At 42.1% G+C, this 24,258-nt stretch overlaps 1 long non-coding RNA gene across 1 annotated transcript; it reads left to right on the top strand.

The window, feature by feature from the left end:
* The first annotated feature begins 1,269 nt into the window (after positions 1–1,269).
* Positions 1,270–2,016, top strand: LOC122416571 (uncharacterized). Its single transcript, XR_006262132.1, has 3 exons — positions 1,270–1,320; positions 1,443–1,744; positions 1,973–2,016. It is a non-coding gene; the product is annotated as an uncharacterized lncRNA (long non-coding RNA).
* The last annotated feature ends 22,242 nt before the right edge of the window (positions 2,017–24,258 follow it).

Here is a 24,258-nt window from a genome sequence, read left to right as displayed (position 1 = left end):
CGAGCGTGTTTGCGCGGAGCGTCGAAGAGGCGGATAATTCAACGAGGGAACGAGTGAAACATTCTCCTCGCAGTTGTAAACAAGCGAATTCAACGGGCATCAACAGCAGTTTTGTCATTTTTTTGTCCCTCAACGAAAACCACCCGGCATGAAAAATAATCAGGGAGCAACAACTTCCGGTTTTGATTATAGAGTCGAATTTTCTTTCGAATAGTTCACGTGATACGCTCCACTGAAACGGTGCATCCTTGTTTTAGATATTTTCGTTTCACTCGTCGTGGCAAATGCTACCAGCAAACAAAGAAGTACTCGACGACGCTACATGTGGCTTTCGTTGGCTTCGCCATTGTACCTACGTTCTCGGTGCTCAGCACCAGTAGCAGCAGCACCAGCAGCACCGGATCAAAAGAATAGCTATACACAGACCACGTGCACAGTCGCAACCTCGATGCAAACCATTTCTTCCGATTTTTTCCTCTCTTTTCCTCATCGAATCCAAAAAAGTGTGCAAATAATGGAAAATAGGACGTAGGTACCTGCGGACGAGGAGAAAAAAATCAAGCTCACTTATTCGTATCGAGTGGCGTTTCACACACCGTTCGAAAATCCTTCTGGTGTGCTGTTACATCAAGTCTCTGCGCCCGTAGCAACCGAATAGTCAATAAAATCCTTCGCTATTGTGGAGCTTTGTTTATTTTCAGACCCCTCTCGCAAATCGTTCATCATTCATAAAAGTATTCAACGCCGAGGCCACCATTCTTCTCGACGAACAGGCGTCTTCAAACTTATCACGCCCCCACCTTCGAATCCTACAATCATCGAATCGACAGTGCGAGAGAATCGAACAATCTTTTAAGAGGATGGATCAGTCGGTATATCGCGACCATAAGTGCGAGAGAGAAAGCTGCAAATTTCGAAATCGAAATTCTGTGACGGAGTTTCGATTTCGAAGATAAAGAACTCCCTCACTTCGAGATTTCTCTATCGCTTGAATTTGACAGTTGCCTGTAAACGTTTTTCGAAATAATTTTCAAATCCACCACGAAACGGTGTTTTAATTCAAAAAGGAAAAATATTTAGCGAACGTTGTAAAACAAGAGTTGAAAAGCCCGATAAAAAGGGACGTTCCTTTCGGAGTGCGAATACCAGCTTCGAAAATCAATGTCCGTAAAGCCCGAAAGTGAGCTTGATTTTGAAATGCTAATTCGATAATATTCTCGCCTGCGTGAACGCGCAGGGTGAAGGATCTCTGAAATTATTCAGTGCTCGGGGACACGGAGTTGCACGAAGCGTAGGAGAAAAGATTGATTATAATCGAAGGTGAGGTTTTTACACCGCGCTCTAGTCTCAGGGTGTGCTTGAGAGACGCGCCGTTAAGAATAGAACACACGTTGATACATTTTCAATCTTTTTAACCTTCGTCCGTATGTACCTACTGAAAGTGTCAGTTTGAAGAGCTCCAAGGAGAAAAGCTCGAGGCGCGGATGGAAAATAGTGAGTTGCAGGAATCGCTCCGCTGAGGGGTTCCCGCGTGGAATAAAGGCGGATAAAAAGAATTCGAAGAAACTGCGACGTATTTAAAATGTGCTCGAGCGAGGAAGCGGTTCGCTGAGTGACCGAGTACCTATAATATGACCTAACACCACTGCGGCACGGCCTAATACCACGGAGTTTTGGATATGCGAGGATAAAAATAAAGGAGCGAGTCGTTGGTGGTGGCGTTTGGCACGAACACGATTCAAAAGTGAGGGGAACCGCCGCGTCGTTGCGTGCCTTACTTCCTTACGGTCTTAGGGACGCTCGCGCTGCTGGTATAGATTGAACAAAATCGGCTTCGAAATGTTCTCCGAAAGTAGTTAATTCGCGGTGCGAGACGCCGCACGCAGAGAATGGAGCTCGAGTCCCGAACGCTTTAATAAACTTCGTAGGCATTTCTAAAGATTCTCCTTGCAGCGCGGTCTTGTGTTTCTAGCCCGGACAGAATCGCGAAGAGAGTTAAACGAGCGAGAGGAAAAGAGAAGCCCGGATCGAAACGCGCGGTGTACATCAGCGAGGAATCGAGAGAGAGTGGAGTATCTAGTGCCCGTCAACTGCAGCGGGCTTTGCCTCCTCCCGGAGTTGAGTTAAGTGTGGTCGGAGGCTTTCCAGCTTTCAGGATATGGAGCGGGGGGGCAATGAAAGGGCGCCGGTGGGAAGCAGGCGGTGAAACGGAAGTTAACAGCTCGTAAGTACGCGCGTGCACACTGTAACACGTCGAGGGAGTTCCTTTTGCGAATACCGATGCAAAATTATTCAGATCTTTTCATTTGCTCGGGCGTTTGGGATAAACACGATTGGAAAACGTCTGAGCTAGTGCAACTTGTTTTCGCATCAATCTTTACCTTTCTTTATTTATGGATTTTAATAAATCTTTGATCCAAGCACATCGCGGCAGGTTCATTTCTCCTGACAAATTTTCGATTCAATTCAATTTAATGATCTCTGAACACCTATGGGCGAATTATCTAACCTACTTCGTGAGAAAAGGGTCGGAGCTTAAGGTGGAAGGGTACCTCAGTTGCGGGGCACGCGATCAGAGGGGATTCCTACGCGTTAACATGGAAAGCCTCTCTACTTAGCAACTGCACGTGGATTTAGTTTCTGCTTTTCAATTTACATGAAAAAATGATAATTGTGTACTTTTAGATGGAAAAATAACTATTTCAATCGTGATGTTCCTAATTTTAGCGAAAAAAAGCTTCTTGTTTTATATTTCAAAATATCAAACAGTTGCTTTGACCGCAGCAATGCAGGGTTATGCTTTCAGTTTTGGACTGTTGGCTCCTCTGCTCAAGCTCGAGGGCAAGCTCTAAGTCGCACTATTTATTTACTGATACGAGAATGCGTCGATCGATGCGACGTTGCCGCGTTTGAAGCTACGTCCGCGCGAAGAGAGAGACAAACTTCGTTTATTAATTTTCTTTTGTAAATTGCAGATAAACGATATCGTGAAATCACTGCAAATTTCGCGAGAGTTATCTTGACAGTTGGTTCATAAACTAGTGTTCGTTTCGTCGAAAAGTGGCTTTTTAACAGTATTTTTTCAATGCTTTTTTACGTTTTTTTGCGCTTTTCCATAAGATCCAATGTAAAAAAACTAATTCAATTTTCTCAGAAACGGTATGGTCCAACCCGTTAAAATTTCGCGAGCAAATAGTTTACACACTTTCGAACGTATCTACCAATTTGCATAAAAATCCCTCTTTTTCGATGTATGGTATCGTTCCACCTTAAGTACGCTAATCACCGTAACCTGCAAGTGATTTTTTCGGGGTGATCGATTCAATCGAATTGTCGGGTTGGATTTGTTCGCATTGTGGAATCGTAGCCAACAGGATAAAACGAGGTTTTTTGTCGTACTGAGCGCGATACTCACTTGAGTCAGCGAATCTGGTGAGTGAATCAGCCAAATTTTAATTGACTCAACGAACTCGGTTTACTTCGTCATGAAAAATTGCGTTCGTCAAATATGTCGGCACGAGGCAACGAGAGAAAAAAACGTAAGTTGTCACTGTTTCGTTTTCCATACTAAATTTTACGATTTTGCTTTCAGTACCGATATATGCCACAAACGGAATGCAACAGGTGCGACGATGGGATAGTTACAGGTTGAATAATGCCACGATCTGTTATGCGTCACACTGATTCAGGCTCCATATGTTCCACGTTTGTAACGCCAACAGAGCATCGAGTCTATTTACCGACTCGAATTTCCTGCGACGCTCGTGGGACAAAGCAAAATTAAAATGGCCCGGTGATCTCAGGGTCTTTTGCCGAGGAGGTGATTCTATACGGATCGACGCTTCATCCGACGCCAACGACATTGCCATGAAATTTTTCTATTTGCAGAAAATTGTTAATAATCTCGGATCCTCATGCAGAATTGTTATAGTAGGAGTAGTAGTAATGAGTTTTATTCGCATGACCTTTGTGGCCTTTTACGAAGATTATACTGTTTATACATGTGCTCTTATAAAGTAATTGTACAAGCATATCCCTTTTCTCCTTTTCTCCTTCTTTGCATTTCACTTTTTTTACATATTGTTTCTACTTCTCTAAAAAACTGACACATTTGAATCAACTCTTCCCTGATGCCCTTCCCGTCTTTAGCCTCTTTTGTCGACCCTTCTATATATTCATTCGTTTCCTTTGTTATTGACTGTCTTCCTATTTCACAAATGATTAGATGTTCTAGTGTTTCTTTTTCGTGCTCGCACATTTTACACTTCCAATCCTCTTCCCCTTTCTTCCCATCTCTCCCTATGTTTCCACATCTTATCCTTGCCCACATTTCTTTGTCATTTCCTTTAATACCCTTCGCTTCCCAATATTTCCACGGTTTTTCTTCTTTTTCAATTATTTCTTTATATATGCTATTATATGATGACTCCTGTATCCGTTCTTTTTCTTTCTCTATGGTTCTCATTAAATTTTTCAAGCCTTTTTCGATTAGTCTTTCAATTGTTTTTATCTCTCTTCTTCCGATGACCATCTCCACTAGCTCTTCGATTTTTATTTCTTTTAACACTCATCAAATATTTTCCTCACTTTGATGGATTCTTATTTGCTATCCCTCGAACTTGTTCCCTTAAGCATATGTTTGGCCATCTGTCTTCTTCCATCTTCAATACTGTTATAATGTATCGCAATGCTCTTTCTCTGATTTCATACTCTAGCGTTTTGATTCCCAGTTCTGTCCTCCATACATATCTGGGCGTCCTCATGTCTATTCCCATCGCCATTTTACAGTATCTATTTTGAATTAGTTCGAGTTGACCTGTTTTGTGGAAACCCCATATATTTCTTATCCGTCTAAGGCTCCTGCTCTTACTATTGTGTCTAATAGATACATTCTTTCGTCCATCATATCCCTTCGTGCTCTTTTCCACACTCCCCATACTGCATTTGCTGCCTTTTGTGCCCTTCCCTTAATTTTCGCTCTGTGCACTTTCATCACATTCTTTGTCGTGAACCCAGAATTATTATATTATACTGACATTACAACTTCAAAAGTTTTTTCGTTGAACTCGGATTGTTCACACAGAAACCGATCCTATGGATGAACACGATATTTCGTATAGACGACAATTTTTTAAATGTAAAATGTGAATTTCGATTGTAAGTTAATAAAATCCCTTGTATGCTACAAAATATTTTATTCTATTTTCATGAAAAATTTTATGAGTTTTTTTAACTCACCTGCAAGAAAAAATATGGCGATTTCAAACTCCGTTGGTTTTTTGTTGGAGTCCAAAGTTACGAGCTGGTCCTTCCTGCCAACTGGAGACTGCAGTTGCAAGACCCTGCTTTTCTTCTGCTCTCCGATAAGACCTTTCAGCTATTATAATACGCGCTACTAGTAATGGGACGACAACAATGTTGACTGTGTCGTATCGACACATTGTATGTGACATTGAATTCATGCGAATATATTTTTTTGAAAAAATAAGCACTTACGTGGGAGCCGTTTTTATTATTGTCCGAATTATAAATAAAAATGGTTATATTTGATATGGTTCTTACTTCCCAACCTCTATAAAAAAAAAAAGTTCACTCGTTTTTCAATTCCTCGACTTTTTTCAAAATCATTGAAGTATTTATGTTTTATTGAAAAGCAAAAAAATTCTCAATCGATCGACCTCTGAGTGCTTTATATATTACGAAATCGATTTGTTTTTCAATCATTCCTAATATAGTCGGGTAATATTTTTGGCAAGAGAAATCCCAATTTGCTTGGTCCAGTATCGCAATATACAATGTGAGTTATTAATGTCTTTTGAATAAAATCATGAACATTTGTAAAAATTGGTTAAGTATTTACAGCATGCGTGATGATACCACGTTGAAGAAGTAATCCAAACGGAAAATTCTTCCCTTTTAAATCTCGCTGCAAGTTGGATAATGTCGGGATTCATACCGATCGAGCGGTGTTTTATTATTAGGTTTAAGGACTTTATGCAGTTGAAGGACTTTATGCATCTCTCGCATATCGTACAGCTCCGGAATTGAACGGCAGATTACAATTCGCATATTTTTAATGTATTTTCAATTAAATCATTCAACTACACGTACGTTAAGGAAGTTGAGGCTGTACAGTCATTTTTTTACCCAAAAGTGATGACCTGTACCTTTCAAAAGTTAGGCCAGTTTACAGTTTGGCAATGTTGCATACACTTTAAAGAAAAGTTGGGGAAAAAAAGACGAAAAACTGGTAAAAGCTCAGTCGAAAACACGAACAGTGATGATCCTAGCCTCAAAAAACTGCAGGGAGACAGATTATTATTAATATAATCTCAGCAAATCTCCTAATAAATCTGAAAAAAATTGACATTATTCGGCAAGCCTTGCTCATGTTGCCCAAAAAAATTCATATTTTTAGCATCATTTTTAACGGAGATATCACTGAATGTGTCTTGACTTCCATAAGATTACATGTTATTTGGCCCAAATTGTTATTGATTTTTCTCAGCAACGACGCTCCTAAACTGTCTGAAAATTTAACTGATTTTTTTTTACACTTCACTTTATAAGATGCAATCGGTTTAAAAGCGGTGACATCATTTTCATTCTAATGCCTCAACTTCCTTAAAATATAAAAACGATATGTATCTCTTACCATGGATGAACGTTATATCGAATTATTATTTCTGAACAAATACGTCACAAAGGTTTGGATCAGTAGCACAGTTGTTATCTTAATTCACGCCACAATACGATTATTTATTCCGGATAAATCCGTTTGTACTACAATAAAAAATAATAAGGAATTTTTTTTTTTAATACGGATAACCTGCTATGTGAAGTTCGGAATAATGATAGAATGATCCTTCCGCGTTGGGAGCAGATGACCAATGACACTTAAACACGTCTTTTGTTGATGAAATTACAGCTTTATTTTATATCCGTTCGATACATTTAATGTGGGTTGATTTTTTTCTTTAAATCAATTACTTTTTCATGTGAAAATTCCTTTAAAGCGGCTCGATCAATCGGTCAAAATTGTTAATGAAATTGGATACTGCTACATTTTTCTACATTAGACTGTGTTAATGATCGACGAAACAACATACCAATCACGTACTCATTGCTGTCGGTAATTCTTTCAGTAAAAAGAACGTTGGCGAGTTCATCGCATTGTCCAGTTAACGGACAATCGTAGGTTGCTCCTCGTTCTCTATGAACATCTTCGTTGGTGAGTCCAGTAAATGGATAATCGTGAGTTGCTCCTCGTTCTCTCTGATATCTGGTGTGTGTGAGAGATCGGTGTCGCATAATACTCCCGATTCTCTTATCATTGAGTTCACATCGACGAGGAGTTCTTCTTCTTCACTGGTGAATGGATAAGTTACATCATATGAAGTTTCCTGCACTTGTACAAACGAGTTCCAGCCCATGGTAGCCTCATCGAGTTGGCAGGAGGATGGATAACCGTTGACTGCTCCTTGTCCTTCCGAATATAAATCTATGGCAGCGATAAGTTCCTGCTGTTCGAGGCTAAGTGCATAATCGTTGTCGAGTCTTACTCTCTGTTCCACTATCGGTTTTCCCTGATCACCGATGAACGAGTGCGTGGCTTGTGGTTCCTGTCTGATGGAGGAATAATCGCGGTCGTATGGTGATTCCATCTCTTCCATAAATGAGTTCAGATCATCGACAAGTTCTTTCTGTTGTCAGAGGAATGAATAACCGTTGTATTGTTTACCGTGTGGTGTCATAGATGGACCCGGTTCACGAACCCGGTAGATTGTAGAATACTTCACTTCGTACGGCTTTCGTAAACGTATCTGAACGATGACGATTCCGATCGACTTTGTTTCCTGCAGACAGCTCGGTGTCTTATATAATTAATCAGACAACTGTACTCTGTGCACATTGAAGTAACTGGCTCACGAAAACTGAATAACATCGAGTCAAGAGTAAACCTTTTATAACGGATATTCTCATTCGAACGATAACATATTTTGCCTTCCTGCAACGTACGCTGTAGTTCGAAAGGAATCGGAGTTGTTTTTTAACGATTAATCTTTTCCATGAATATTTCGATCTAGTGAAAAGTCCAACTTTTTTGCATTTGAATACTGAATTCTGTACGATAATACGACCTTGAATATAATTTTAAATAAGTAATCTAACTGCACGCGCGGATCATTGTTTATCACAACTATCGCATGAGCCTGCATCAGTCAGACGAGTTAAAAGTTTGAAATCATTACGAATTGGAATATTGCTCATTAGACACAAACGCGTTTGTTTATGTTAAGACACGTCCATATTTGCAAATTTTTTCCCCCCGGTTTTTTTTTCAAATAAAAGTAACGATCGAATGTTCACGGATATCAACACGTTTATTTAAATGTCGAGAGTTGAATCATTTCTTTGTTTGCATATTTCATTGTAAAACATGTTTATTCATAAATTAACGATTCCTAATGAACAAATTTATTATTCACTGAATTTTGGATCGCAATCGATTGTTCCACTATTTGAAAGTACTCTCCATTTTAGACCAAAATTGTAAATCGATTTTTTGAAAGATAATCCGAAAATGGAGTCCCTATATTCCGTATCCGAAATTCTTCGGTATATCAATTGCAGATTATGTAATCGGTTCGGGAAAATTTACTTACACTAAACATTTGTTTTTTTTTTATTTCTATTTAAACGTAGCGGACGTTCAGGGCTGATATCCGGCTTTCTGAGCATCGGATAAATTTATCTGTCGGATAATAGTTTCCGAGAGATCTGCTAGAGGTGATAAGAACAACTTTTATTATGCTTGGTACGCTATTTTAGTCTTAATCGAGAGAAGAGTATGATACTATATACCCAAACACTGTACGGTAACTTTACTACCTAGTTGGACACTTCATAGTTATCGAAACAAAAAAAAAGACATTTTCGGTTGTTCATATTTTAAATTTTAATGACGTACAATTAAAAAAAAAACGTTTAAATGGTTTAATGCTTACGTAGTTTTGATTAATACTCTTTGTCATCATTTATTCATAATTTTGTCCAATTCCGACTTTTCCAGCTTCTTCTTAGCTCATCCAGAAAAAAAATGACGATTTCAAACTCCCTTAGTTTTTTTTGTTGCAGTAAAAATTTACGTGCTCGTCTTTCATGCGAACTGGCGACTGCAGTTGCAAGACGCAATGGAATAGGCCGGTTCTGTAGTTTTTCGCAATTAATTAATTCTGGGAAGTAATTTATTGTACATTTCGAATGGCCATGAAAAAGTAGCTCAACGTTTACTGTACTCAAGTGTGTTTTTTTCTATTAAAAAAATGTTTGAATCGATCGCGGTTTCATGGAATAATAGCGTTGATTCAAGTTCTTTCAGTGAATGAGATCAATGGTAGGCGAGCCAACCGTGATTCGTGTTTGAGCCGATAACGTGATAGTTTTTTCGATGGAAAATTTCCTTAGTGTTCGACCGAATAAAATTCTTCGCTGACGTTGCCAAAATTTTGTTGGACCAACGATGTAATTAGCAACAAAGCAACTTTATTTCTTTGCCGAATTTCCGGTGCTACCGGAACCGCTGAAGTAGCCAAAATACTTTAAACTGCTCAAAAATAAAAACGATTTTACGAGAAGAACGTAAACGAGGACGTGAAAAGTCGATCAATCGCATTCGCAATCGAACGTCACAAAATGTACAACTAAAAATAACAACAATGATAAAATTGTGAGGAATTACACGAACGCAATTATTTCCGCGATAGTGATTGAAAATAGTTGGAATCGTGAAGTCGAAGCAGGATTGAAGGCCGTTACAGAAATCTTGTATAGATTCGGTGCAGCTCGAGGTCTGAATGAAGCCCTGCGGGGTGAAAACGGTGTTCTTTTCATCCGGGGAAAGAAAACATTTGTGGCGAGGATGGATTCAGAGCGGAGCTGTTCACAGATCGAAGTGATTTCTCCTGATGAGAAATTCTTTTCAAGCAAACTATCTTTCATTTCACATTAAGAACTTTTTACCGAGAAGAACTTTTGTAATTTTCCGCTAATTCGACACACAGAAAAGTGCGAGAATAGTATCAACTTGTCATTGTCAAAAGTGTTCTGGCTTATCTTACTCATCCTGCTAAATCTTGTAGAATTAAACTCAAATCCTAACGCTCCTGGTACATAGATAATTGCTCCTAATTTCATGATACTCTTATGAGTTCAGCGTAATCATGACAGTTAATCATGCAACAAACAGCGCTCATATGTTTCGTTTACGTGTACCTCATCTCTCGACCCAATTGTTTTATTAAAATCCCTCAACTTAGTTCAGAATCGTCACGAAGTGTTTAGGCCTTTTTTAAGGTTCCTTCTGGTGGAAGTGACATATCGCATTTCGCAGAAACAATCGAACGGAATTTTTGTACTTTCAGAATCGTCTTCACTTACATTAATTAGTGATTTTCTTTGAAACAAAACCAGCAATTAATACCTGAATCCAGCCAGGCCCAGCTCACTGGCACGCCCTCGAGTGTCATTTTTATGAATCCTAACGCATCAGCGATGTTTGAGACTGCAAATACTAATTTCGGACTTATGACCCAGCCCTAAATCCAGTCAAAAAGAGTCACTTTAGGGATTTTTGGGTCTCGTTTGTCCATCTACTCCCCAAGTCCAAATTGACACTTTTTCTCCTTTTTTAGAATTCGAGATATTTTGCTCTATTTGAACCGAATTTGGAACCAGATGAGGGGAGAAAAGACTCATTCCGTTAAAAAAAAAAAAATCATCTGCACTCACTAAACGTTGTTACCGTTTCGTCCAGCATGAACCCTCGACCCTGTTTGACCGCAGGAAGTGAGCAGCTGAAAAGAGAATTCGACAGGACCGTTTGCCGTGTCGAAATAAGTGGAGTGAGGCTCGTCCAAAGATTTTCGCTGGCGCAGACTAATGAGTGAGCATCGTTTCCACGTGTCGGTGTACTCGAATAGGTTTTTATGAGGAAAATGTACACGAGGGAGTAATAAGGAGGAGCGAGAGCGGAGGATTCTCGGTCAACGGGAACTTTTGCACCGTGGAGCGACGGTTTGCATCCATCGAATTTACGTTATCCCATCTCATCTCGTCTGCTCCGTCACCTAGGTTACGAAAGGGATGATTCGCGCGTGGCTACAGCGAGGGAGGGAGGGAGGGAGAGAGGGGGAATGAGTGAGCAGACGTAACTTTGTCAAACTTAAAGCCGATGTTTAATTTGTATCGCAGGATACTCCACTTTTCAGAGATACTTAACGAAGGTGAAAAACGTAACTGGCAAAAATGCGAAAGCAGTCGTACTTTGGCAAGTATTTTAACAAGACAAATTTCCGTGGAGAAAGATTTTTCTTTTATATTATCCTGGAAATGAGAGTAAAATAATTAATCTCTAGCTCCAACTTGTACGTCACTCCAGTGGTTATAATTAGATATATGTGCGCGAGATGAGAAAGCACTAAGGAGAAAAGCCACTCGCGGAGAACGTGGAGGGGAGCAGGACATTGCGAGTAGTACATTGGGAAAAGGTTAATCTTCAGGCGACGCTGAAAATGTGAAATCTTCATCTCTGAGGCATGCTCCCGAGCGGAGCTTCCGCGAGCATGCCCGGATATTGCTATAATCATAAATCATTAGGAACGAGCTCTTTCTCCAAATTTGAATGTTGCGATGTTCAACACGGAGGGAAACACCGCAGAGAATTTGATCTGGAGAGAATCTCGATTAGTCTGCTAATGCGATCAAGACCGAGGCTCAGGGAGAAACATCGGGAATCCAGGCGTTTGCGAACTCACCGACCGCTACCGCAGCTATTTTATTTCGGAAGGGAATTCGCGGTCTTTTCAAAAATCGAGGTGTCCGATTCACTCGCGAATCTCGTAGCGCCATGCCTGCTAAGAGTGCTTACCGATTAGCAGCAGGAGGCGTCCGCGCATAGAAATCGCGGTAGCGCCACCGCATGCAGCATCAGAGGCAGCGTGGAGACAGAAGAAAAAAGGCGGTTTAAGGAAGCGCGCGCGTTGTAAGCGAGCCCGAAGCCGGCGCTAGCTTTAGCACCGCGTCGCCGTCGTCGGAGCTTGTCAACCGAGCGATGTACACAGCAGAGTGTACTTGCACGGAAAAAAGAAAGCGAAGGGTGCGAGCAGGGAGACGAGAGCTTTGTGCTCGTACCCAGGAGAAAGGGATAACGGCGAACGAGCGCTGGTGCAAGTCCGAGAGAGACGGAATGAAAGCAAGCCGAGAAAGGGCTAGAGAGGCAAGGGAGGGGTGGAAGTTGAGGCGAATGTGGAAGTTAGCAAAGAAGAACGTTGCATCGGGCGGTGGGTGTAGGAAGGAAGTTGAATGCGCCGGTGGGCTGCTCGCGCCGCCGTTCTTGCCGAGTTTACGTTGGATTGGGGGTTGGTGGTGGCGCCGTCGACTATCGTCGAGGCGACGCCGCTACTGCGTCGACGGAGGATGAGGGCCGCGGTGGAGGTGGTGAACATAAAATGCCTCGCACATGCCTGGTGCATTCATTAGGGGGGATGTGCCCGTGCAGCGTTGACGTATTTCCGCATAAACGTAGCGAGTCTCGTTGTCATAAGAAGGCCACCCCGAGTCGCGTCTCGCGTGTCGCTAACCGCACATCTCTGTCGCTTCGATCACTCCGCGCCTCGATCGTAACGCTGTCCCTAATTGCGGCTCTAACGGTTATCGCAGCGCCGAAATAAAGTTTAAATCAAATAATCGATCTCTTCGCTATCGACGTTGCGCTCGCTCGATCCGAGTCGTTGTCGTCGTCTCGCGTTGTAGCTCGAACAAACTAATATTGTTGTTGATAATTCTTGGTGTTTTTATCAATTTTCATGTTACGAACTAACCCAATACTGTATTTCACGTTTCCGTAATCGAAAGTGTCATTTTTATCGAATATACATTCTTATTACCGCATTCCTGTGGACATCCGCGTACGAACATAAGTCCACGGACGCTCGTACATACGCTTAATCTATAATATAAACATTAAATTCGATGTACGGCAATTCTACTCGCATGCGGCTCGTTCAAACTGTTTCCCGCTGTTCCAACGACGTATCGACTTACGCGAATTCACGTAACAGTGATCCAGATCGCCACGGCCGCGTTCGTTCTCCACTCTTAAAAGTCTCGAGCCTATTCTGAGACGGACTCCGAGTGAAAAGTCGACGACAAGTAGCCTATTCGGGTAATCGATTGCCGTGCATTCTCGGTGTTTTTTCTCTTCTCATCCAGAGCTTCTTCCGTGTGCGTGTATGTGTACTTCAAGCATTAATTCGTAGATATATTAAATGAAAAGAAATTGAAAAAATAAAAGACGAGAGAACCGAGCGCCGCTGCGGGCTCCAATGACTGTCAAAATATACGACACTCCGATATCGCTGCGATCGTGAACTTTGGTGAATGACTTTCTCCAAAGAAACACGAAGCTCCGTCTCCTCTCGCGGTAATAAAAGTATATTGAAAAAACGCACGATATTAAACTCGAAGTAAAGCAAACAACTGAATAAAAGTTTTTCAACGTCGACCGAAGCCATCCACTTCCTCTACGAGAAACCTGCCTTCGCACTCGAAGATTGCACGTCGCTGTCACTACTGCCGGCAACTCCAACACGAAGATTCTCAACAACTGAAGATTGCCGCCACGTCTGCTGCAGCACTTGGTCCTCTTTGAGTTTGATCGGGCCGGGCGTCATCGCCGGTCCTTCGGGGGCCTTCCCCCGAGAAGATTTCATGTTCACGAATTTTAATAGACCAGGTAACAAAAGCTCGACCAAATTGTATAAATAAGCACGTTTTTATCGAGAGTTTTAAGCAGCGGATTAGATTTTCTTGTCAGCCATATCCGTCCTAAGTATTTCACGCTTTCGTCGTAATTCACTTGAATTTTTCACCTAAATCGGATTTCGTTTGGTCTAAAGCCACAAAAGCGTGTCGCTCGTCCCCGGTTTTTTGGGGCGAGCGCCCGTTCAGTTGAATTTCTAGTTTTCGAAGGTACCAGCTCTAGCGACATGACCTCGCGCGATCACGTGATCACGAGACACCTTTTTATCTCGAATCCTGCTTACGTTAGCCTCAACTCCGAAGACAACGCCGAGCGAAGATCCCATCAATATTTCGATCCGCTGACACGGCCCCGTCGAACACGACTCGACTCTGGATAAAAAAAAGGCCCAGTCAACGCTCCGCGTTTATCCAAATTACCATGGAAATCAATCCCCCCCGCGCCGCCAATACTTAATAAGAAAAACGTACGTTAAATTCCGCCTGTTTTTATGTTAAGTACAATCGATTTCGCTTCCACGAGCCTGTCCCGACAATATCAACACACACACACACACACGCACACACACAGGCACGCACAGCCTGGAAAAGCTTCAACGAGTGATCGACGCTGTCGTTGATATTGCATTTAACGGAAATACACGTTTCGGGCACGACGCTTAATACGAGCGAGTACGAAATATGTGTGGACGAGGAGCAACCAACTCGCGAATCAAAAGCTGATATTTGAGGCGCGGAAAGTAACGGCAAAGAGGGAAGGCGAGGGTGAGAGAGAGGGAGGCACGTTTGGAACCACATTTTTCCTCTGGAGTCTCGGGTTCATCGTGAAAAGTCGATCCGCAATGCTCAAAACCGAGAGAAATGAAGTACACAATGTATACGGTTTTACACCCGAGTATCGTTACTATCAAAATATCAACATTGCTATGAAACGTCTGAACTAGAATAGAACTTAAAAATAATGACTTTCTCATCGGCGGAAGCAATGCAGCAGCCGCTCGCCTACCGCGGCAAGGATAGTCTTCGATTCGCTTTTCCTCCGCTTTCCACATTCAGAATCCATTGGCGTTATTCGTGTTTTAGGAAACGGGAGTTTCCCACCTTGCCGAATAACCGAATGAGCGCGAAATTGTTTTATCCTAATGAATGCTCCTACGAAAAAGCGGGGGCTTTGCGTAAAAATGCTTGTGCTACGTGTCGAGGCGAAACGCGTTTTAAGAGCAGACAAAAGCTATTCATACTTGGAGACTGAAGACTGAAAACTAAGCACACGCGGTCGTCCTGTTGCTCTCGAACGAGTATATACGTACTGGATCGTGGAAGCGCATGGTCAGACAGAAGTGGAGAAAACTAGACGTTAATATCGTTCGGCTGTGTGTCGACGCGCACCAAAGGCATCTTTTCCTCTCTCCCTTGCCGGACCTCTCGTCGGTACGTTTTCCCTCGCGATCGGAGCCGAAAGTATTTCGCAAAAAAATCTGGCTGCCAAGTATTTTGAATATGAATGGCTTTTAACGAGTGCGCCAGCTTAACGCAGCGGTGGGAACGCGAAAAAAGTATGCGGCGAAAAAAGCGAAACAAAACAATCGGAATATTCTTACTCAAATTCTCGGGCGTTCCGTCGAGTTCTCCCTCGACTGACCGGACCGTTCGTACTCCACTGCGCGCAACGATTAGCAGCAATACATTTGCACTCTTGACGGTTAACCGAAGTTTATGAACGGGGAAAAGAAACGCACCGAGGCGAATTGAAACTCGAGCATTGCAGCGTACGACGAACGTCAGAGTTCCTCGTACGCTGTAAAAATATCGGCGGAACAAAGTATCGAAAAAGAGCAACCAAAAGAGCCTTTTGTACTGGATGCCTCCGCTTAAACGACGAAGAGAATGGACTCCCGGAATCAAAACGAAGCGATTCACATCTGCCATCGAGTTCTCTCTCCATCGACATTGTCCGAATCACTCGACTTGCCGATTAGCTCAAATCGAGGAGAGAACGCCAGCCTCGATTCTTCGAGAGTGCACAGACGGAGTGTCGCGTCTGCTGCGACAACGTCAATGACGATATGAATGGCTCCGGGAGCACCGCAGAGAATGAGAGAAACGAGGTCGAGGAGAAAAGTAGCTCGCGCTCGCGATAGTTTTAATTTTTGATTTCGCTGAAACAGCAAATAACGGAACCGTCGCATTGCCACCTTAATATGAATTTTGGTCCTTCTCTGACCTCTTACGCCGGAGGAAGCCTCCTCCGAGGGCGAGAGAGAGCGAGGGAAACGAGGCCTCTCTCCATTTTCCCCTCGACACGGCTGTGCTGTTGCGGGATTTATCGAATTTTCACATCGCGTCGCTCGCTCGCCGGTGCAGCCGCTTCAAAGTGACTTGGACGTAAACGAAAACGAGTGGAAGCGAGCGAGCGCCAGCGCAAAAACGCGACACGCAAACTCAAGCTTATAAGTGGAAAGCTTATGACGCCAAGTTGCGATCTACACTCTCAGAATGGGAAATATAACTAAAAGCTAAAGCATGATGGGTAACGGACGAATAAGTAAACGCGGAAACGCGAGAATGAGGAGAGGAATCTCACTGCCTTACGGAGTCGAGCTCCATCGAACGAAGATCAAGAAATTAGTTGGAAGGGAGAGATGAAAACGTGGGGAAAATATCTGCACGATTGAGCGCATCGAGGATTCGAGGATTGAAGCAAAGAATCGTCATCTCTCGAAGAATTTCTTCCCCGAAGAGCCCAAACCTTGGCATTTTTTCGTAACGAGCAAACACTTTTTGTACTGTTAATTTTGACATGATTGCAACGTGAAAATTGTCGATTCAACGAGAAGATTCTCCTCCGATGTGTCAATTGGGATTTAGTCGGTTTCAAACGTTCCCGAAGATTAATCGAGAACGTAAGTACACACAAAATAGACAAAAATGGTTAAAGTTAGATGAGATTTGTCAGTGAAGCGTGGAGAGGAGTAGGGGATGCGAATTTCGAAAATTTACTCTGCTCGCCGCTGGCGCGTCAGAGCGTCGGTTTTACTCGATCCGATTGACCGTGGTGGGTACCGTAACCTTTGGACCGCCAGTTTACACAAGAGTGCATTAGATCCGTGCTCGTGTTTCAATACGAACTCGCCCGGTGTATGCTTCAGTAAAATATTTTCCTTATAAAGCCGTGGAAACTCTCCGGGGGTAAATAAGACTTTCGTTCCATAGATTTTCGCTCCTTCCAACTAAAACAGTCACGAATATGCGCACGTGAACGTGATCGCGTTCGCTCGAAGGCGGCCCACTTGCACTGGTGCTCCTCCAACTCGAGCCCTTCCGCGGTAGACTATCTCTCGCTTTTTCACTCTCATACACCGGCTACGAAAATATAAATTGAGTGGTCTGTGGAACAACCCTGCGTGCCCTTGTGGCGACAAAAATCAGAACTTGAATCACATTTTCTGGCAATGCAGTAGGACAACCTACCAAAAAACAATAGTTCCCGCCATATGAAATAAGGAGCTTGGCGTTCTCTAAATCAGAAAAAATACTGAGAAAGATATATATACAACTTTGCGAAAGAAGTCGAAAATTTCTACCAACTGACGTACCCATAACTAGAGAAAATAAATTCTTTTAGATTGTATATATATATTGAAACATTTCGATATTCGTGCAGTGGTTGAGGTGGAACGGTACCATATATAAAAAAAAAGGGATTTTTATGCAAATTGGTAGATACGTTCGAAGGTGTGTAAACTATTTGCTCGCGAAAATTTAACGGATTCAATCGTACCGTTTCTGAGAAAATTGAATTAGTTTTTTACATTGGATCTTATGGAAAAGCGCAAAAAAACGTAAAAAAGCATTGAAAAAATACTGTTAAAAAGCCACTTTTCGATGAAACGAACACTAGTTTATGAACCAACTGTCAAGATAACTCTCGCGAAATTTGCAGTGATTTCACGATATCGTTTATCTGCAATTTACAAAAGAAAATTAATAAACGAAGTCTGTCTCTCTCTTCTGGCGGACATAGCTTCAAACGCGGCAACGTCTCATCGATCAACGCACTCTCGTATCTGTATGTAAACAATGCGACTTACAGCTTGCCCTCGAGCTTGAGCAGAGGAGCCAGCAGTCAAAAACTGAAAGCATAACCCTGCATTGCTGCGGTCAAAGCAAATGTTCGATGTTTTAAAATATAAAACAAGAAGCTTTTTTTCGCCAAATTTAGGAACATTACGGTTGAAATAGTTATTTTTCCATCTAAAAGTACACAAATATCATTTTTTCATGTAAATTGAAAACCAGAAACTAAATTCACGTGCAGTTGGTAAGACGAGAGGCTTTCCATGTTATTAAAGCATAGGAGTATCCTTCTCACCGCCTGCCCCGCAAGAGAGTGTACCTCCTTAATTTCTCAAATATCGGAACTTGGGAATTTTCAGATCCCCTTTTCCCTCGTAGGAGAGGTGTCAGTATGCAGGTTCGTGTACTGACCGGCGGATTTTGCCAGGAGTAGGTAAAGAAAGCATCGAGTATTCGAAAACGATCTATTGTGACACCGCCAGGCGAAGTGCAATGCCTTGGGAGTGTGTCACCCTGCTTTTATCGTACGGATAGACGTTTTGTCAATATCTGACTGGGTAGATGTGCAATGCCTTGATGGTTGACGTGCAAAACCTCGTATAGACGAGAGATAATGCTCCATTATTTCTTTGTTTGATACAATTTTGGTAGGAACAAAAACGAGGGGGAAGGAAAGGTTGGGAGGCTTATAGGCGTACGGTGACGCTTCGCTGATGCGATAGCGCTCCATCCGTGTAGCCCTCTGACAGATTCCCGTGAAACGAGAATTCGTGCCAGAGGATAAGGCTGTCCCGTTACAATATACGTAGGTAAAAACAAAAAAAAGAAATTATATAAACTAAATAGAACCAAAAAGAAAATGCTGTGATACGCACCTGTGAAAGAATCCAAAAACCAAAAAAAAAGTAATAAAGAAATTAAAAAAAAAAAAACTAAAACAATAAAAATTCTAAAAACACAAAAAGAAACTCATTTATATAAACGATTGACCAAGAGTTCAAAATTACCAACCTTGCCGGGGAAACGTAAGAGATTGATCCTCGGAACGAGGTCAATACGCCGTCTGTCGATAACTTACACTTACACTCAAGAACAGAAAAAAAATAAAAAGTGCAAACACTACACCTACCGGCCGATACGGAGTCCCAGAGGCCAGGGGAGATCGCCTCCATACTCCACGGAGAGCCCACAAAACGGAAAAAAAAGAAAAGAAAAGCGGTCTGTGGACGCTTTCCGCCGCCACGATCTCCTTTGTCACAAGAGTCCTTTCATTCTAGTGATGCTAAATCTTACACCGGAAAAAAACACTGTCCCGATGAATTCGCGTTGGCAATTCCTCTTCCTCCTTGCACCACGTTCGCTCTACGATTCGAATCAACATTTACTCCCTCCGTAGATAATACTCTTTGTATAAACTCGTCGATCGGAACGTGCAGTCGTTTAAATCCGGGAAGCAGCTTCCGCAAGTTTCACGACTTCCTTCGCCTCGCGTTAAGGTACTTTATCTCATAATTGAATTACCGAACGAATATCGATGTAAAATATCGAGCACAATTTCGTGAATATCGACAAAATCAACTGTCTTTCGTAGGTTCTTTGGGTCTCTCGTCCCCGTTCACGAAACCCTTGAGCATATTGACTTGAGTTTCGAAATGAATTTTCTATAATTTCTCAACAAATATCTAAAGAGCCTTTGAACGATTCAGTGAAATTCATCAAGAGCTTATGAGATTCGAAATAAATGAAATTCTTCCAAAAAAGGAGGTTGAACTTCAAAGGTTTAGGGCTCGTTCAGCCCACGGTTGAAAGTTTTTCCTGACCGAGTTGGAAGAAACTTGAAATTCTGCATCGAAAGTATATTCGAGAAAGTAATGAGAAGTAAAGTAGAAACGTTGACGCGACAGATCCTTCAGCACTCATGCTGGGAACGTCAGAATAATTCTTGTTTTATAGCGTGAGGAAAAGCCTGTCATTGGGCTCCGCGTTGTGGGCGGCGCGCCCCTTAAGGGCATGTATCACACGCTCCGGCCGCTCCGAAATTTCGAAAGTGAAATTTTTCCACACCGCTCGTTCCATTGAGGCGATAAAAGCTCGCACGTGGAAAAAGAAGCAAAAGAGGATGAAGCTCTTTCGTTGCAGGCAAACGGTACGGAGGTAGCGTCGCCTCTCAAATTTCCAGCTCTGTTTCGCCCCCTGCCTATCACGGCGACTTGGTACTACGTCAAAGGCCCTTTATTATTCGTAGTCCTCAATCATTGTGCTGTTAAATCAATAACGCTCGACAAAGAGTCGAATGTGGAGGCTTCGCGAATCGTATAATCGACGCCGGACGCGCTATCGCTCTCATCTCGACTGCCTCTGTGTTCTAACGTTGCCGAATTCATAAATTCTCGCGAATATTCGCACGTGTGCGATTCGAGAGGCACGAGTGGGAGAAAATAATAGGTCATCGATCGCGCAAAGTGCTTTGGCTGCAACGAATCTCCCGTGCCTTTGCCGCTGTGCTGGACGTGCCGGCACTGTGTGCATTCGACCTCGCAAGAACCTCGGTCAAGGTCACTGGGGGAAGGGCAACTTTCAAATAGCGTTCGGTGTGCAGCGATCATTGTGGAAAAAAAACGAGATCTGATACGTGTGAAAAAGGGATTGATGAAACTGCTTCGCTGTAATTCGTACCAGCGTGCTATTGAGCTTCGAATCTTTATTTCTCGTTTGACGTGATAACGATTCGCAGTATCTGATGAAACCCGGGACGATAAATTCATCGATAATCCGCGTATTTGTAGAGGATTATCCGCTGAATTCAAAGTCCTCGAGGGCGGAAATTCGAGATTTCTTTCGGTCACGGTTGGCTTTTGAAAATTCGTGGAATTGCTCGATCTTGGGAATTTTTTCTCATGCTTTCGACGATGTCGTCTCCATATTTTTTGGTGCTATTTAACGCAGCGCAATGCCGCATCGATCTCGGGCACGACGCGCTCATCGACAATCGCCCTTCCCAGGACGGTGAACGAGCCCCCCGTGGAAACACAAGTATGCAGGTGTTAAGCGCCACTAAAAAAGCTCGCACACTATTCGCCCACGTAAAATCGCACCATAAAACGAGATCGTGAGTTGTGGTTGGAGCCCTTCTCCGTTGGGAAGGCTCTCAGAATTTTTGTACATTCGGGGGATGTTTACGATTTGGGCACGAGCATCCTGGGGCTCAGCTTTTCCAGGTTTACTCCTCGCACAGTTTTTACGATTCCTTACCAGCACCTTTTTCATGCATTATGCAAAACTATCCACGTATCAAGTCTCATCCTCGAGTGAACGACACTCGTCAACGTTTTCTTTTAAATACTCACTAAAATACCGATTTTTCAGGCTAAATAACCGACCCAGCCTCGTCGATGTGTACGAGCTGCATCTGGTCGATATTCATCCCCCATAACGATCGCCGATAAGAATTTTTTTTCCATAAAATCAAATGGATTTCCAGAGCTGAAAAAATATTTCACTTTTAAGGTAGATCATGCCCGTAGGATCGTATTTTACGGGTGTCCAAATTGGGTCGATTTTTACTTCCTAATTAAAGATATTATCATATTCTAAATTAAAGTCAGTATTATTAATTCAAAATTGTAAACAAATTTTTTCAACTTATTTTTTGCCGAATGAAATTACGAGCCATTAATTGAACGGGGATTTATCGATGACAGAACCCAAAATTTCATCCGTCCCTGGCTAAAATACTACAGTTATTTATGTAAAAAATCGCTTTGGAGAGTCCAAAGGAAAAACACAAAGAGAAATGGATAAAAAAAAAGTATTAATAAAAAGGCAGAAGGCTATGACAGGAATGGCCCAAGCCAAGAAGAAACAGAATGCTGAATTAAGCAGATATTACGAATGTTCATTTTACCAATTTCGTTCAATCTTCGACGTAATATTACTAGTAAGTCTATCGTCTCAAATTTTTTCGCAGACCTTCGTTGTATACTTCATTGTTATTGTGTACTTTTTCATAAACTACGTAAAGAAGCGTTCATTCGTTATATGGAAAGAAAAACGATTTTTTACGCATAGTCCCTTAACCTCGTGTGTTTTTCTTCATATTTAAAGACTTTTATCTAAATAACCAATAAGACGAACCCTTTAAAATTTGATATGCGTGTCAGTCGACTACCCATTTAAACTCTGTAAATTTCAAGGCTTTCTTAAGAAAATCGTTTCGTGTATGAACTACCTTAAACGTCAAAAATTTCAGCGAATTTTTATCAATACCCAATGCTCGGTCGACCTCGTAATTTTTTGTAGAAATGCGTTCGGCAGCCTCATAGTTAGAACGTTCATCAAAAATGCCCGTCACAAAACGCGTGTTCTTCACATTCGTAATCAACGTTAATTTCCGTCGGAACACCGTTCAGATTCACTGAGCTTCGGTAGGTTTTTCCGGATATCCAGGCAATTTGATACCGAAAGATGATATTTTGAAGAGCCTCCACCTTTTTGGTTGGGTCCTGAGAGTTTTCTATTAGTACGGCGACGAATCCGCTCGCAGTAATTTCACGAGATAAGCTTAGTTCGATGTGGCATCAAGCAGACGATTTTTTGAATGGTGAGTCCGCGGAACGAGAGGATCAAGAAATTTTGGGGAGAAAAGTCCTCTTCGGTTTTTCTCTCTCATACACGGTTGATGGAATACTGATTAATTAGGGCGATAACCAATACGATGTATCGCGGAGGGACAACATGGAGTGGGAGAGACACGCCCCGACATTATATCTCCGCGAATAGGTTGGATGGAACGTCGCCCCACTCCGCTCGCCACTCCTACTTTTTCTTATCGCTGCAATCGATTGGCAGGCTCCAGGGATTCTTAAGATTTTCGAATTTAACAAAAGTAAGAATAGTTTTTGGATGTTTTTAATAGAAAATTCTACCTCGAGCTAAAAAATCATCAAAAATTTTCATAAAAAATTATCTCCGCGTATGCCAAACGTCATTGTCTTCTGCGGCGTCTGATCCCGGACGGCCAACAGCAAAAATCGAACTTCGAAGTTTATCCCCTTCTCTGAAGAGTCCACCCTGAAAAAAAAAATTCATTCATTAGCAATTGGCATGTTACTGGAAGAGTTTTCTTCACTCAACTGCAATATTTTCCGAGAGAGTGAATCTGCAGTTTGATCTAAAACTATTTTGTTCGTTTGTTCATGTTTGACCTTGTGATGATCTACACTTCATTGGCGCCCCCCAATGCCACATTTCGTTGCTCCAATCACTTTGTTTTTTTACTGCATCATGTGACAATCCATACCGATGCAATCCCTCAATTTTCAACAATCGTCAATCAAGATTTTAGCAACAATAAATGGAAAATCAGTTTTTAACGACGTCCGTCACAAGAAGGCTGCACGACCGAATTTTCCACTCCGTTTTCAGACTCCTTCATTCTTCACAAATTTTTCTCTTTTCTTCTGACATTCTGTTGGTTCCAACGTTTTTTTAACCCCATAAAAACGGATGTGACTCAGGACCGAATCATCTTTGAATCTTCATTACTGAAAAACTGAGTTTCGATGACGAACACGGTTGTTAGCGTTCAGGGTACTCGTGCCCCTCCATTTTGACAAAATATTTACCATGTTCCAAGGGCTTCAAGAGTACAAATACGTTGAAGACATTGACATTTAGCGATTTTTTCGACTACCAGAACCCTCGACTCGATACTCGATCTGTCTGCCCGTGGAAACAGGGCTTTGCAGGGTTCAATATTGGTTAGGAGTGGCAGAAACACTCGTATGCATCGGAGATTGGTCGTATATTCGTAACTTATCGAATTCGATGAGATTAGCCGACTCCAATTACTCAGCGTTCTTCGTTCCAAGTAAAGAATGTTTGACGGCGGGTATGAAGATGTGTTTGACATTTAGGATTTATCTTCAGAATTATTATCTCAATATATGGCCACAGTTAGAATTTATAAATGCAGAATCGAAGTATGTGAGCCTCGAAAATAGGGGCATGTAAAATAGTCCTTCCAATCGAAGTTGACCTCAATGGGAGTGAGCGAAAAAGTGGTGGAACGAGGCCAGTGGATAAAACTAAGAATGAATTTCTGTGAGCTCGCCCCGCGAGAATACTTTTTCTCGTTTGAGGATGAAAATACGCACGCGGAAATACGATAGAGCTGTTAATGACAGAATTTTTCACGCGCGTACATCTCATAATCAATTTTCAAACGTTTGACACTATTAAAACATGGCAGAAGCGCCTAAAAAAACAAGTTTTTCGCAATTACATCAATATTTTCTCACTCCTCCTTCGTATGGGGTTGATCTCTCAATAATCACCATTTTTCGAGAAAAAAATCATTAA

Source organism: Venturia canescens, chromosome 1 (assembly GCF_019457755.1).
Source record: "Venturia canescens isolate UGA chromosome 1, ASM1945775v1, whole genome shotgun sequence".
Classification (NCBI taxonomy): Eukaryota; Metazoa; Arthropoda; class Insecta; order Hymenoptera; family Ichneumonidae; genus Venturia; species Venturia canescens.
Note: the sequence above shows the minus strand (reverse complement) of the source record. Positions and strands in the feature narration are given on the sequence as shown.